The 17,248-nt window shown below is 38.0% G+C and overlaps 1 long non-coding RNA gene across 2 annotated transcripts; it reads right to left on the reverse strand.

Annotated features, from left to right (window-relative positions):
- LOC117908784 lies at positions 1-4,210 on the reverse strand. Of its 2 annotated transcripts, none has more exons than XR_004650255.1 (4): positions 3,904-4,210; positions 3,561-3,599; positions 2,103-2,188; positions 1-27 (listed from the first exon to the last, which is right to left on the reverse strand). It is a non-coding gene; the product is annotated as an uncharacterized LOC117908784 (long non-coding RNA). The 2 variants fall into 2 exon arrangements; XR_004650256.1 differs by having other exon boundaries at positions 3,561-3,795.
- Positions 4,211-17,248: the final 13,038 nt, after the last annotated feature.

Raw genomic sequence — 17,248 nt, forward strand, 5'->3', positions numbered from 1 at the left:
TTTTAGAAAACAAGTTTCCTTTGCAACCTGTAAATAAAAATAAGGAAAAGTAGAAAACATCTAAATTATATATACATACAATAAATAATAAACATAAATGAAATTATAACCTTCACAAAATTAATTAAGGTTATCAATTTTGCTTACATGAATAATCCCTTAGCCTCTTACATACATGGATTCTCTTTTCAATTCATTATACGAAAAAAAAAAAATTTCATTATACGAAAAAAAAAATTACATTATGAAGTGTTTTCAAAATAAAATATAACAGATTATTCTAATGTAGACAAAAATATATATTGTCGTCTCGATGTTGCACCTTTAGAGCATTACTTCAAAAAAGACCTCATAAAAGAATTCATCAAAGTAAAACTAGACATACAAAACATTTCATTAATGAGACCAATGAGTTGAAACTAAATAAATAAATTCGTACTCTATCAACAAAATACCCTGAACTACAATTTCAACTAACATATTATGCTTTCCCCAAAATAAGGAAAAAAATGTACTTAAAAATTTTAAAAAAGTTTGATTTTTTATTCAACAACATAGAAGAAATAAATTATGTTTTTATGGGATAAAATATTGTATTTTTATTATAAGTTAGCAGTTAAATTAAATCTTTAATAAACTCATAGACTCTAAGTGAATAAATATGCATCAAACACTTATTATAAAGTGTATATATGAGTTAGGATTGCTTCGTATGGACATTTAATGGTGAACTCTTAAAGCACTACCGAATACAAGAATAAGTCCTATAATGCACAATAAATAAAAATACCAAGGTCCAAACATGATGAAAACCATCACATTATCATTATGTTATTATTAAATTTTATTTTTAATTTCTTATATTTTTATTATTTTTATTTATTTGACTACTTTTTATTTTTTACTAGTTCCTTTGATTTTTGTTTATTTTGATAATAAGAGGAGCTTGTAATTTACTAGATGAGGTATGATAAAAATCCTAAGATAGGAAGTATAGACTTATTTTTATATTTTATTTTAACAAAACCAAGAAACATGACATTGCTTGATTGAAGATATCATAAAAATCTTATGTAATTATAAAAGTAAATAATTAAATCATAAAGTTATAGTACAAATAGAATTCTATCTTATTTAAAATATTTGTATCCCAACCTACCAAGATTTGGAACTTAATCCCGAAGAAAGTAGGCCCTTTCAGTAATAGATAAAATTTTTAAGTCCACATGTTTAATGGGCTTTATTGCTCAGTATGGTGAAGCATAAGTCACCATATCCTTGAAATTCAATAACCAAAATTTGATGAGTCCTAAAAGAATGATTTTTCAAAATTTTTACTTGACCATGAAAGTTTTAAAATAATACCAATATGGAAACTATATTCCAAAGGATTCAAATAAAAAAAATATATGGATTCAAATATAGCAAGAACAAGGGTTAAGAAATCAATCCCAAAAAGAGTTCATTCAAAACAAAAAAAATTTCAGCATAGTTGTCTTCATCTATACCAATAGATTTAAATTTTCATATAAATTTGATCCAGTATTGAATCAAGTTGGGACTTGTCTCATTTTAAAAATAATAGAAAATACTATAATTTTTCTGTTTTGCACAAAATCCAAAAACCTCTCTAACATATTGAAAAGTCTTAAAAAATGCACCCTATTTTAGGTTTTTCAATCTGGCAGGACTGTTAGCGAAAGAGTTTAGTTACTAAAGATGATAATATAGTCATTTTAGCACAACATTATCACCAAGTGTTCTTTGATAACCCAAATACATTTTCCTTTAGTATCTCAGATATTTACATATCATGTGTAAAATGTGATCAAGATATGTTAGAAGATATTGTCAGATCTAAGTTATATTTTATACAAAATTTATCTATTTAGCTCATTTAACTATGAAATACATGAAGCAAGAAAAGCAAAAAAAAAAAAAAAATGAGACTTCCAACAAAGAGTACTTAAGCAAAAGAGTTAAAGAGTTGCAAGAATTAATGCTAGACTATAAGGTGCAATATCCTATTAGTGATACCGAACCATTTATATCCATGTTTACATTTCATTAAGTCTAAGCTAAAAATGACAAGAAAACAATACCTGCCAATATTCATTTCCCTTGCCATTCTCACTTCATCTAAGAATGACTCCATAAATTGACAATTTGAGCCAGGCTTTTTCTTTCCCTGTGAATTAGACAGCTGCATGTTATGCTTATTTAACCAATGCTTCTAGTAGCAATCATATTCCCATTATAAGACATCATTTCTCAAGATAAGGATTGCTGAAATATATACATAGTTGATTTAAAGAAATGAATAAATTTCTAGATAGAAAAATCTTGATTCAATAAAAAAACTTAAGCAACTCCAAATAGCACAATTGCATGAAGAAAAACAAAAATATAGTTTGGGAATTTTTTTAATTTTTTTAGTATTTTTAGGAAGTTAAACCATAACAAGCATTAGTTTATGCTATAATCAAACTAATGACCACTAAACATTGCATCCTACCTAACCAAATGAAAATGGGAATTTATTTCCTATTCCTAATGGCACTGTAGCAATTGGTGGTGGCTGAGGCAATTTAAGATGAGAAACTAATCTAAGAGCCAGTTAGTTGTACCATTCTCACCAGCAACCTTGTAATTTAAAATTATCTTGTATAACATAACAAATAAACCAAAAATTTTAAGGTAGTATTGTGCAAAAATTGTAAGTGATCTAGAAAAGTAAAGGTATCCCAAGGGTAACTTTTATTATTTAACAAATGAGGTACTCACTATTATTCTCAATCTTTTCTAAATTTTGGAGGCTAAAATATCTCCACTGTGCTTGAGCTTCCAAAAGATGAGGCCTGATTTTGAATCAAAAACCTACTTTAGATGCTTATAAATCAACCAGTTAAAAATGGGCCTTTCCTAATAAATAAAACAAACAAGGAGAAATTTAAAAAAAAAAAAATTATGAGAGATGCCATGGAAGGACCCTAATGGGTGGCTTAGGGCAAAGAACTGGATCTATTTTCTTTATTTTAGGAGCAGAGCACCTCATTCCTTTACAAGATGCCAAATGCAACTCAATCATTTTTTGTTATCTTATCTTATTATTAATAACTGTTCTCCAGAACAGATCCGAAAAATGAATCCTTGGAAAAAATCAAGTTAATTTTTTTTAAAAAAAATAATGATAATGATAAATAACAAAAATAAATAAATCAACACCACTTAAAAATGATTTATGTTTTCCCTAAATCAAGCAAACTAAAAAAAACGTAAAACGATTTGTGTTTTCCATAACCAAAAAAATGATTTGTTATCTAGTATAGATATGAAAAAAATGATTTCTTGGAAAAATTCAAGTTCAAGAAAAAATAATAATAATAACGATAATGATAAATAACATTAAAAAAAAAAACACCTCATTGTTCACAAAACCAAACCAATCCAACATAATAAAAAAGATGCAAAAGTTCCTTCCACTTTCTTTTCCTAAATACTCACCAATCAAACCGAGAACAAGCAAACAAACCAACCAGATCGGAGATTTGAAAACTCACCCGCTATCACCGAGGATGATGACCTTCAGAAGCATACGCCTACGAGAAGCCATGGAATCAACAAAGAGAATCGAAATTAGGGTTTCAGAGAAGATTCGAAATCGAACCCTAGAAATTCCCAATTTCTTTGGATTTGAAAAAAATAAATAAAAAGTCCTTTAGTTTCATGGAGGCTTCAAGCCTTCAACGGAGACAAATGAAAGGGGTTGGCCAATAGTATTATATTATCATCCTCCTTGAACAGCAACGAGAAATTAACACTAGTTAGAAATGATTTATGTTTTCTCCAGATCCAAAACTAAAAAAAAAGAAAGAAAATAAAATAAAAAGGCAAAAAATAAACCTCATCCAAATTAAAGTCACTTTCGGTGTTCTCACAATACAATTGTGTAGCCTTGGTGAGATCGAGCTCATTGGAAGCAGCCCCCCCCAGCAAGATCTTGTAATTTCTTTGGTAATCGAAGAGATGACGTGATGAATGGAGGACTGGAAAAAGGAATTGAAGAAATGACATGATGAATGGAGGATGGGAGAGAGAAAGATAGCAGCATAGAAGGTAAAGGCATTGGGAGGGGAGTCACCTTCCGTGGCAATAGTGGTGGGTTGCCAATGTGGGTATGTGCCCTAAGTTTTTTTTTTTTTTTTTTTTTTTTTTTTTTTTTTTTTTTATGGCTATCAGGGTTTGAGGGTTTAAAAGAAACAAGGGATTTATATAGGAGAAAATAAAATGACTCTTCTAACAAGTGTCAAGGTTGTTCATAATACAAGCTCCTACCATGACGCTCTTAAAAAGTGTCACGGAATAGACACCAAGTAATAGAAACGTCATTATAATATTTAAAAAGCGCCATTGTTCCTAAAACGCCAATATTAATCCATTTTTCTTTTAAATATTGACACTTTTAATAAGCGCCAAGATATGAAGCGTCATTATATTAGTTTTTTGTAGTAGTGAATCTCACCTCTTCTATAGAGTAATTACAAGGTGAAGTAAAAACCAAGAACATAAAGACTATTGCAACGATTCCCTTCTCATGCCAAGATTTCCAGGATAAAAATGATAGACACTACAATTATGAGGTTTTATCATAAATTAATTTGTGATTAAAAGAGAGTATTTTGTGGTATGATATTTTTTTCCACAAAAAAATTATTTGTGGCGAGTTCATTGTTATAAGTCTGTGAGCAATTAATTTTAACTATAAAATTTAATTTTATAGAAAATAAATAATTTTTTTCATAAAATAAAATTTGTTGCAAGTTGCCACTTTTCACCACAAAATAAAATGTGGCAACATATCATTTTTCACCATAAAACAAGTTTATAGGAGCATGTCATTTTTTTAAGGAAAATAATCACAATACAAGTTCACTTTTTTACCATAAAAAAATCATACTGAAAAATCACCCTTTCGCTATCAAATAAAATGTCTCTATAAATTAGAAATTAAGTAGGAAAGTCGACCAATAAAATAAAAAAAAAAACTATAAATTCCTATGAGTAGCAACTGCTGATCCAAACTATATTTGTAGTTTACAACCATGAAAGCAGGAGTACAAGGAGTTCATCAACTTAGTTGGTTTATTCATGTTTTATAGCATCTAGCACACTATCATTGAAATCTAGAAATATATATATATATCCCAACTTTTGAGCGGACCTTGGCCCTAAACTCTAGTTCTCAGAAAACAAGTATGCTATTCCATGAAGTAATGTTCTTGGTAGTTGGTCTCAGATTTTTCACACAAGCAACGTTTGAGAAAGAGGCAAAGCTTAAACTGGAAAAATCTAGGGATAAAACTAAAGACATATGCAAGGTGAAGAGTTGATGAAAAACCTTTGAATAAATAGACCATGAAATTTGAATAAACATACCAAATATATATATATATATTCATACCTAATTCTGATGCAGCCATCCTTACATAAAACTCTAGCCCATTTTGAGTGAAGCATCTGATGTCAATCAAGTCATCAAACCAAAGCAAGCATCGACTTCCTCATTTAATATTAGAATTTGCGTAGGCAGTGCAAGAGTAGTTCCTTAAGCACATCAATTCATATTCTTTAAGGTTCATGTTTCCATTAAACTAAGAGTTTCACATTTTTGGTAGTTTCACAGTAAAGTACTTTACAAATCCATCACCCTTCTAATAATCCAGTGGAGTACTTCGAACGCATCCATTTGACCCATCTGCCATTTCCCAATTTCTTTGAAACTTTCACCTAAATCCTTTCATGCACTCACATCTTGGAGATTGGTCAATCTTATATATGCCATTTGCACCACACAACACATAATTGTTAGAGTCATCCCTCGGTGCAGCTGAGTAAAGAGTCTTTTCATTTTTTTTTTTTATCATCCATGCAAACCTCCTTAGATAACCATCAAGATTTAACACAAGTATCATACTAACAGAACTGTGAACAAGATAATTAAAAATATACATCTCATTTTCATTAAAAACATAATCTTGTGTATAAACTGTGTTATTTGTTAATAGAAGTACTCCACTAAATTGAATACCATTCCATGGTCCAGAGTGATACTCTATGGCTAAACCATTCCTCAAAAGTAGTTGTGGAAATCCACTAGGATCAATCATGTAAATAAAATTACCTTTAGAAGGGTCGTCGACACTCTCCTATGATGATAGGTATTGATCCTGGCCTGTTACTATGTTTCTTCCAAGCTTCATGCTTGGTAGAAGAGTATCACATGGATAATCAATATGAGAAAACTTAACAGAAAAAATAATTTCTCATTAATTGAAATGAATGATTACAATAAGGTATTAAAATACTATTCTTAATTAATTTTGTTTTATTCTAAAAAATCTGTACACATGGACAACAGTCATTAACCACTATTCCTAACATCTCCATTCAAACTCAAAGTTGTAAAGTCTTCTACTTTGAGTTTGTTCCTCATTTGATTAAACTGTCTACTAGAGATTGCCTTAGTTAGAACATCTACCACTTGTTCATTGGTTGGTACATGTCTTATATCTATTTCTTTCTTCAAAACTTTTTCCATTATAAAATAAATATCCAATTCTATATGCTTTGTTTGAGCATCAATAATGGGATTGGCAAATAACAACACTGTACTAAGATTATCACACCACAAAACTAGTATACAAGGTATCTTGTACTATAATTCAAATAGTAAGGAATGAATCCAAGTTACTTCACCAATCAGTCCAACCAAACTTCTGCAACAAATCCAACTAAACTTCTATATTTCACCTCTATGCTGGAATGAGAAACTATTTGTTGTTTTCTAGAATGCCAGGACACAATATTACTGCCAAAAAAGGCACAGTGACTTGAAACTGATCGTCTATCATCAGGGTCTGAACCCAATCAACATTAGAAAATCCAACTAAGCTCAACTCAGTAGCTTTCTTTAGATGAATGCCATAATCCATGGTTGCTCTTAAGTGTCTCATAACACGTTTTATAACCTTCTAATGCTCATCTATAAGCATTTTCATAAACTGACAAATTTTATTGACACTGTATGCCAATTTAGGTTTGGATACAGTAACATATTGTAAAGCTCCTACTACACTTCTATATAGTTGGGCATCTTCAACGGGAACTCCATCTTGGGAACTAATCTTCAAGCCACTAGTCATAGGAATAAGAAGGTCTTTGGCCTGCAACATTTTAGTTTTCCCCAAAAGATCCTTTATATACTTCTGTTGAGATAGATGAAATTCATTCACTGTATGAGTAACCTGAATGCCTAGAAAATAAACTATTTCTTCTAAATCTTTCAAAGAGAACTCAACATCCAACTCTTTAATAAGAATAGTGACTACCTCTACATTGCTTCCAGTTATCAAATATCATCTACATTGACAAGAATGTAGGTGGTATGGGTTGATGTAATCCTAAAAATGAGAGACTGATCTGCTTTGGGGGAAACAAATACAAACTACAGAAGAGCTTTGTGAAGCCTCTCAAACCATGCTCATGGTGCCTGTTTGAGTACACAGAGAGCTTTATGTAGTCTGTAGACATATTTAGGGTGTTTCTCATCAACAAAGCCTTGAGGTTGTGACATAAACACTTCCTCTTGTAAAATACCATTCAAAAAGGCATTATTTGTATCAAAATTACCCAACACTCCAACTTTTAGATAAGGTAATTGTGAGCACAATCCTGATAGTTGTTAGTTTCACAATTAGGCTAAAAGTCTCATTAAAATCAAATCTAGCTTATTGATGGAAACCCTTGGCTATCAACCTAACTTTGTATTTTTCCACACTGCCATTAGGATTTTCTTTAACCCTGTAGACCCATTTATAGCCAGTAGGTATTCTTCCTTTAGGTAAAGGTATTAAAGACCAAGTTTTGTTTCTTTGCAAAGCTTCAAACTCAAATATCATGGCTTGTTTCCACTCATCTTATTGTAAAGCCAGTTCAACTATCTCTAGCTCATTTACTACTGAAATATACACTTTAGATTTGGTAATGCCATTTTTGTTTCTTGTTTTCATGACATGAGTATTCTCTTAACCTTTTGGTCGACCTACCCTTCTATTCAAATCAGTATTACTAGAAGAAACAATATCCTACATAGCAGCATTAGTTACTGGAGGAGAATGAGTTTAAGATGAGACCTTTAGAACAAGTGGACTAGTAAATAAGGTAGAATTAAACAATGAAAATGAATTATGGATAGAGTAGGAAGATTGACCAGTTTGTTCAAATAGAAATGTTGTTTCATCAAATATAACATCTCTAGAAATATACAACTTGTCATTTGAATCCAAACACTTATATCCTTTATGGTTTAAGTTGTGTCCATAAAAGTGCAAACAGTTCTCCTAAATTGTAATTTATGTTTGTTAAAGGAACGAGTGTTAGGATTGCATGCACAATAAACACTTTTAGAAAAAAAATAGTTGGGTTTAGTTTTGAAAAGAAGTTCTAAAGGACATTTTTGTTTTAGGATAGGAGTTGGAAGTCTGTTATGAAGAAACACAACAACTCTGAAAGCTTCATCCCAATATTGAAAGGAATTAAAGATTTGGTTAACAAGGCTAAACCATTTTCAACAATGTGGCAATGTTTTCTTTCAGCCACTCCATTTTGTTCTTGGGTATGAGGGCAAGACACTCTATGTATGATACCATGTTGAGTAAGGAATGACTAAAAAGACTTGAACTATCACCCCAATCAAATTGAAAGGCTTTTATTTTTGGATCAAATTGAAGTTCAACTTGAGTTTTGAAATTGATAAAGGTTTGGATAACATCAGACTTATTTCCAAGAAGATATAATCAAGTGAATCTAGAATAGGCATCCACAAAATGAACATAGTATCTATAACCACTACTTGAAAGGATAGGGGTTAGGCCCCATAGATCAAAATGAATTAATTGTAGAGGAGCAGTATAAACTGTTTCAAACCTGGAAAATGGAAATTTATTAATTTTTCTTAAACAACACAATGAACAAAAGGAATGAGTCATTTTAATGATATTAGGGACATTACACTATGAAATGACTGTGTTTAAAACTTGAATAGAAGGATGACCAAATATGGCATGCCAAAGATAAAAAACATTTGGCATTACTAAATCACAAGAATTTGAAATAGTATAGGTTAGAACATTGTAACTTTTTACAGTAAAGGACGATTGACAAATATTGAAGGCGACTTGTGGATGAGCGAGGCACAACTTTGATAAATCAAACGAGTATAAACCATTTTTAACTTTCCCCATAAGAAGAACTACCTGAGAATCCTGATCCTTAACAAAACAGGCATTAGAATGGAATTCAAAGAAGACATTATTGTCTTTTGCAAATCTAGAAACACTAAGAAGATTCTTTGCAATAGAAGGAACCAAAAGCATATGATTTAAGGAAAACACTTTAGAAATAAGAAAGAAAATTAAAAAAGAATGACCAATTCTTGAAATTGACAAATTTGAACCATCACTAATGTGCACTTTGTCTTAACCAGTAAATTTAGTGTTGTGCTAACAATTATTACATTTGGAGTCACCTGATTTGAAGCACCAGAATCATGGTACCAAGAGTTATCATTGAACACCTTAGGTATTGTAAACAAAGCTGAGGAATGAAGAGAGGCTTGGTTGAAATAAGCACAAGGACCACCACCATTATGAGAAAATGAGGTTGGACTAGCAAAGCTTGGATCAAACCTGTAGTAACACCTTTTAACTTCATGTCCAAACCTTCGACAAAGCTGGCACTGAGGTTTGCCAGTATTATTCCAGTTGTTATTCTAGCCAGATATGCTACCATTACCTCTATCTCTATTAAAATTTCTACCTCCATAGGAGTTTCCTCTACCAAAGTTTCTAGCATTGTAATTTCCATCCAAATGACCTTCATTACCCTGACTAGTACCTCGACCTCTTCTTTGATCAAAGTTGGTGGAGAAATTTCCTCTACCACAACCTTCATAACCATTATAGGCAGAAGACAAGGCAAAATTGGCACTTGGTGCAAAGTCAAGAGATTTAGCATTCTTTTCAATTCTACCTTCTTATGCCATAATCAAATACCCAACTTCTTCTATTGTGTAAGACTCAGATCTAGTAAGGATGAAGGTGATGAAAGTATCATACTCACTAGTGAGGCCATTTAGCATAGCATCAATAGGGTTCTTATCTATGAGAATGTAACTAACCAAGGCTAAAGAATCAACATAGCTCTTGATTTTGGACAGATATTCAACAACATTCAAAGATCCATTTTTCATAACCTTAAGCTAATCCTTAAACTATCCAATTTTAGCCTAGTTTGAAATGCAAAATATTGCTCTAATTTCACCCAAACTTGAAAAGAGGTTTCACATCCAACTAACCTCAGAAGAACTTTCTCAAAGAACGACAAAAGCAACCACGAGAGAAACAATTGGTCCTGTTGCTCCCACTCAACAAAGGCTCTATTCACATTTCCAGCTTCTACATCTTCTTTCGATAGAAACCATAGAGGAATTGCATACTCAAAGAAAAAAAATCTTTGTAATCCATAACCTTTGATCATAGATCGAGACCACTTGTTGTTTCCAGATGAGAAAATTGTTGTCATCAAGTTTCACAAAAAAAGGAATGTGTGAAACTCACAAGTAAAAATTGTGACTGTTCTTAAGCTACCAATGATGAATCTTGAGTAGTGGTTTGAATCGGAGCTTCCATTGAAGGCATTCATGGATCAAAACTCCAGAGTAAATAATGTCTTTCAGTCTCTGAAATTCTCAGCAAACTGCAAGAAAACCCCAAGAACGAAAACCCTTTCTCTTCCATCATTTTCCAACTTTTCCAAACCCTAGAAATTTTCAGCCCTAGAAGGCTTTGATACCATAAGAGAAAAATTAATAGAGAAAAGAATTTCTCATTAGCTGAAATGAATGATTGCAACAAGGTATTAGAATACATTTCTTAACAACTAACCAATTCTATTTTATTCTAACAAACTAAACACGTGGACAACAGTCATTAACTACTATTCCTAACAATCAAAACTCTGGCATAGGAAGTTTTCTGGGTCACTATCGTTGCCATTTTTCATAACAAAATTTCCATATTCCAAAAGCTGAGCATTTGGATCTGGTGCAAAACGTGACGCATCAGAATTCCAAAGAATTCTATTAATACCATTGACAGCAGTAAGAATTCCCTTATGAGTGACCTTCAAAACTCCTGATGAATCAATTAGTAGACTCTCTATTGGAAACCCATACCACAGGCTTATTAGACACTTTCTTGTATCATATCTGTTGATGCCTTGCGTCCCAGTGATCCACGTAGCTGCCAAGTGGACGCACGCTGTCAACCAATATTGAGTTCTGGTTCAGTCTTCCCTGCAAAAGGTGTCCGGACACACCCTCCAATGGTTTTGTTAGCCATGGCTCGAGAGATTAAGCTGTTGGCCTTTTTTAGGGATAACAAGCTTACCTTCCTCCTTGTGTGAAAGTCCTTTTATACAGTGTCAGAAGCTCTTTAATGGTGGGAAGACTTTTTGGCTCGTCTCTAGGTGGTGGCAGGGCCATCATCACCCTACGGGCGGCTGTCAGAGATCGTGGGAGGCGACTTGCCATCATTCCTGTCCTTTCGCTCTGCATGCGCGGAATGTGGGCTGCGGCAGGCTGTCGGAATGACTTAGCAAGGCTTGCTCACTTTCAGTCAATGATCTGAACAACATATCCAGATAGGATATGCTATCGTCTGGGTGTGATGTTCGCGAGTGCCGTGTGCTTCTCCCTGAAAGAGTCCGGATAGGGGAGCGTGCCACGTGTCCTCTTGGGGAATCCGGATGGAGTTGCTCCGGATAGAAATGCGCGCCACGTGTCATCAGAGGGAGGGGTCCCTATAATGCTCCCCTTTTAACCTGCCGATTTTGCCCGGGCAGAATGGGCGGGTTAAAAATGATTGTTTTTGAAACTGAGGTTACTTTTTGCACCCATTAGGTCACTTGGTGCATGGAGGCGAAGAGAAAACAGGGTATTTATGACGAGTCGCCGTCCTTGGGATTTCCCAGGCAACGTGTCTTTTCAATAACGGCACAGCTGAGCGGTTAGAATACCGATGGGCTGTCTCTCTTTAAATAGCAAACCAAGCGCCCTACTCTTGCATTTTTTCTTCTGCATTTTCTGCTAGTAGTGCTTTCTCTTCAGCCTTCTACGTATCTTCGTCTGCAAGTGAAGTTCTAGGGTTTCTGCCAGCGATACTCGTGCCATGACGGTGACTGCATCGCGGACTTCATCTTCATTTTGCCAGTTTACACTCGGTACGTTCTCTATTCCTGCTTTCTCCTCATTGTGTTTGTTTTGCGGTTGTTTCTGGCTTGTTGGGCAAGCTACTTGCGACTGGGGGTCAGTACTGGTTTTTAGGGCTCTTTCGGGGGGTTTTGATTGTGTTTTGGGTGCGTTAGGGTTTCTGTTGCCCCCTGCACCTTTTGTGGGCTACTGATTCTTCTTTGGGGTAGAGTCAAGGGTTAGGATGGGGATGCTGGTGATGTTAGGTTTTATGGGCTTTTTTGCTGTTAGGGTTGTGGGGTCGGGTCATTGTTTTTTACTGTTGGCATCCTGCCATGCAGGTTCCGTTTCAGCCCCACTCTAAAAAATGTCTGCGAATAAGGACGTTGTGTCATTTAGCGCAGCCAGGCAGAGCGGCAAAGATGCGTTCGGAGAGGTCCATGCGAAAAAATCCGTGGACAAACTGAACGCGAGGGAGTTCTGTAAACGCTTCTGCATCCCGAATGGCGTGTCCGTTCAGCTTGTGGACGGAGAGGCCGTGTCCATTGAGAAATCTGCGGACAACGCTATCTACTTCACCAAGGAACAATTCAATGCTGGGCTCCGGTTCCCCCTCCCATCGTTGTTCAAAGAATTTCTTCACTTCACCCAAATCCCCCCGGCCTACATCCATCCCAACATAGTCCGGGTGCTGATGGGGTACAGTATTCTGAGTATGTTGTTCAACCTAGACCTTTCACTATTGGAGGTCCTTTTCATCTACTCCATCAAGAAGGGGAAAACTGACCTTTTCAGCCTGGCTGCCCGCCTGCCTTCCCTCCAATTGGTGACTCATCTTCCGGATTCGACGAAGGGAGGAGCCAAGGGGCATGTATTAGTCCAGGGTGTCTGGGCTGGGCTATTAGAGCATCCGGAGAGACCGTTTTCCCCAAACCGTTCGTTGGTGCTTCCAAGTAGGGCAGCTTGTGGGGTTTGTCCGGCGTTCGTCTGTTGTTCTTCTTATTTTGGGGTTATCAGATGACTAACATCTTTGGTTGCTGATAATACAAGTACGGACAAGAGGAATCGCATAGTCGAGTGGGTGGAAAAAACGTCATTCGATCGATTGAACAAGCTATTTGAGATTAATGCAGCTGAGAGGCATCATCAGACGCTGCTTACTGCGCGAAACTTGTTGGCCGTTGTCCGGGAGCCCCAGGCGTACGTCACCAATATTCTCCCTAGGAAGTTGCCAAAAAAGGTAGTGCCTGGGGAGCATTTCGTTCTCAAAGATCTCCCATTCTACATGGAGGCGCGCAAGACAGACGCCCAGGCACGCCGAGCACTTCTCAATGAACGGGAGGAAAGAAGGCAAGAGGGAACTTTGCGGAGGGCCCCTGGTGATAAACGCTCCGCGCCCTTTCCTCTCGTTAGCACCCCAGCGGGAAAGAAGAAAAAGGTTCCCACAAAGGGAATAGTAACAAAATCTCCAGCTCCCACAAAGAGAATAGTAATAAGATCTCCAACTCCCTTCGGCTTACCCTCTGTTTCAAGCGATTCCGTACGTATCCCTAGTCAAAACGAATCGGGGCCTTCAATACCAGCGGCTGAACGGCTGGCTCTTCTGGCTGAGGAAGCAACCTCAGTGTATCAGCCCGGCTCTCCCCACCCAGACACGGATGTAATCGGGGCCTCTTTTTCCTGACCCGTTGCCTCCTACGACCCCTTCGATGGAAGAAACGGGGGCTGAAAGGTAAGGTTTGCCTTCTTGTGAGCCGAGTTCCCTTGCACTTGTACCGGTGAAGGGGTCGGCTGCGGGAAGGTCTCGTCCGGCCCGCAATTTAAAGTTCGGCATCAGTGGGCGGCTTCAGGATCGTCTTCTGGAAACTATCGAAGTCAGCTGCTCATCCGCTCAAGAGGATCATCCGGAGGGGTCTGAGACAGAGATAGCAGAAGAGAACCCAATTGACCCGGTGATGGTCCCGGATGAGGGTTCACCAGAAGAGATCCAACCGGCCGTGAATGATGGGGACCCGGATCCGGGGGAGGAGTCACACCATAACGCCTCGTCAGGGGGAAGTCCAGTTGATGATGCGGTTTACACCTCCGCTAGTCCTTTCAGCTATGCGAAGTTGGGAGAGATGCTGAAACAGATTCCTCCTGGCTCAGATGTTGTTCTGCCTTCAACGAAGATGTTTGAAGCGGCGAAAATGGTATAACATATTTCCCTTGATTTTTCTTGCCATACTGGTGTGTTTTTCACACGGCTGGTAATTGAACTTGTTGTTGTGAGTTTTTCTGCAGTTGGTGAGCGGTATTCGCGGCATGGTTCAACAACGTGATCTTTTTTCAGACCTACTGCGGACTGCCGATTATATGAAGGTCTTCGTCTCCCAGTGCATGAACGGTGAAGAGGAATTGCGCTCGAGATTGGAGCAGGCCGAAGCCAGCTTATCCGCTGCCCGGAGAGCCTCTGAAGAGAGTGCCGAGGCTTTGAAGAGGTCCCAGGACGACAACGAGACTCTCCGGATAGAGCTAGCAAAGGCAAAAAGACGGGAGGAAGCTACAGAAGCCCGCCTGCACGAGGCGGAGGACGAGACGGCCTAGTTGAGGGGGGAAGTGAGACAACTCCGGATAGAGGTATCAATTGAGAAAAAACAGAAAAAGGACTTGTAGTTGCGTTTATCAGCACAAAAAAAAAGAGTTGGAGGCTGAGTTTGCTGCACAAAGGGAGGAACTCGAGACAAAATACCAGAGTCAGGTGGACGAGATGTATTTCTTCGGCTACCGTTGCTGCATGAAGAAGCATGGTATCAAACGGGACGTCCCTTCGATTCCCCCGGATGAGGAGGAAAAGTTGCGCCGCAAGCCTTCCCAATGAGAGCTTTTCTTTTTGTAACTTTTACTGCTATTTCTCCCTGTATTAGTAGTCCGTAGTACCTTTCTGTATACAATTTTCACAAGTATTAATAAAACATACTCATTTACATTGTACTTCTATCTTTCTTTCATTGGTAATATTGCTTTAGATTGGATACATTCCATGGTCGGAGCAATGGGGTTCTGTCTAGCTTCTGTAGATGATAGGCTCCACTTTCACTTGTCTTGGACACTATATAGGGGCCTTCCCAATTGGCTTGAAACTTTCCTGCTCCTGTCTTAGCAGTGTTTTAGAAAACCTTCCTAAGGACCAGCATTCCACTTTTGAAGCACCTGGGTCTTGCCTTGCGATTATAGTGAGCGGCTGCCTTTTGTTGATAGTCGGCCATCCGGATGGATGCGGTCTCTCTTGTCTCGTCTGCCCAGTCCAAATTGCTTCCTAATTCCGCATTTGCATCATCCTACCATCCTACCTCGATCCGGATAGTGGGTAGCCCTATTTCTATAGGAATGACTGTGTCCATACCGTATGCGAGGGCGAAGGGAGTGTTTCTTGTCGGACATCTGGGTGTGGTTTGATAAGCCCACAGGACGCCGGGTAGCTCCTCCACCCACTTCCCTTTGGTATGCTCAAGTCTCTTCTTTAAGGCAGTTATTAGGGTCTTGTTTGTGGCCTCTGCTTGCTCATTGCTTTGAGGATAACGCGGTGTAGAGTATGAATTCCGGATGTTTAGTTCCAAGCAGAATTTTCCGGAAAGTGATGCTATCAAACTATGGACCGTTGTCAGCTATAATGGTTTGGGGGATTCCAAAGCGGCAGATGATATTCTTCCATACGAACTTGGTGACATCTTTGTCTTTGATGCTAGCGTATGCTTCAGCTTCCACCCATTTACTGAAGTAATCCGTGGCGATGAGCAGGAATTTCTTCTGGGCAGCTGCGACTGGTAGGGGTCCTACTATGTCCATGCCCCACTGCGCGAAGGGCCAGGGACCTGAAATTGGTTTCAACGTCTCCGACAGCATATGTGGTATGGGGGCATGCCTTTGACACTTATCACATTTTTTGACATAGGCTGCCGCATCCTTTTTCATCGTGGGCCAGTAATACCCTTGCGAATAGGCCCTGTGCGCTAGAGATCGACCTCCGGAATGGTTCCCACATACCCCCTCATGTAAATCAGCTAATACATATAGGGCCTCTGAGTGGTTTAGGCACCTGAGATAGGAGCCTGTAAAGGACCGTTTGTATAAGTGCCCCTCGATCAGGGTGAAACGGGCGGCTTGTACCAGGATCTTGTGTGCCTGCTTGGGCTCTCCGGGCAGAGTGCCTGTCCGAAGGTACCTTATAATGTCTTCTGTCCACTCTTGGTCGTCTGCTTGGCTTGCCTCGATGGTATTGCAAGTGGAGGCTTACGCGACGGAAGGGTTGGTTTGCACATGTATAGGCAACAATATGGCTTCTTTGATGGGGAGGGAAGCAGCTATGCCTGCCAGGGCGTCGACACATCCATTTTCAGTCCGTTTAATTTTTTCGATCGTCTATTCGGTGAACCGTTGTAAGGTGTCCCTTACTTTAGTCCGATATCGCGCCATGCGCGCATTCTTAGCTTCGTATTCCTTTTGGACGTGCCTTACCACGAGTTGGGAATCACTATATACCCGGAGTCTAGAGACGGATAGAGCCAGGGCGAGGTCCAATCCGGATAGGATGGCCTCATACTCCGCTTCATTGTTAGAAGCGGGGAACCCTAGTCAGATGGCTTGCTCCAGATGTTCTCCTGTTGGGGATTGCAGTAGGAGCCCTACTCCAGATCCTGATGACCGGAAGGCTCCATCAACCCGCAAAGTCCACCACTCCTCTCCGTTTGGCTCTTTGTGCTGGGTAGATCTTCGGGAGTATTCCAGCACGAAGTCAACCATCACTTGGCCTTTCATGGACAACCTGGGTTGGAACTCGATTCCATATTCGCTCAACTCTATGGCCCATTGAAGCATTCTTTCGGTTAGGTCCGGCTTGTGCAGGATGTTGCGGAGGGGTTGGTCAGTTAGCACGACCACCGGGTGGGCTTGGAAGTAAGA

Source organism: Vitis riparia, chromosome 19 (assembly GCF_004353265.1).
Source record: "Vitis riparia cultivar Riparia Gloire de Montpellier isolate 1030 chromosome 19, EGFV_Vit.rip_1.0, whole genome shotgun sequence".
Classification (NCBI taxonomy): domain Eukaryota; kingdom Viridiplantae; phylum Streptophyta; class Magnoliopsida; order Vitales; family Vitaceae; genus Vitis; species Vitis riparia.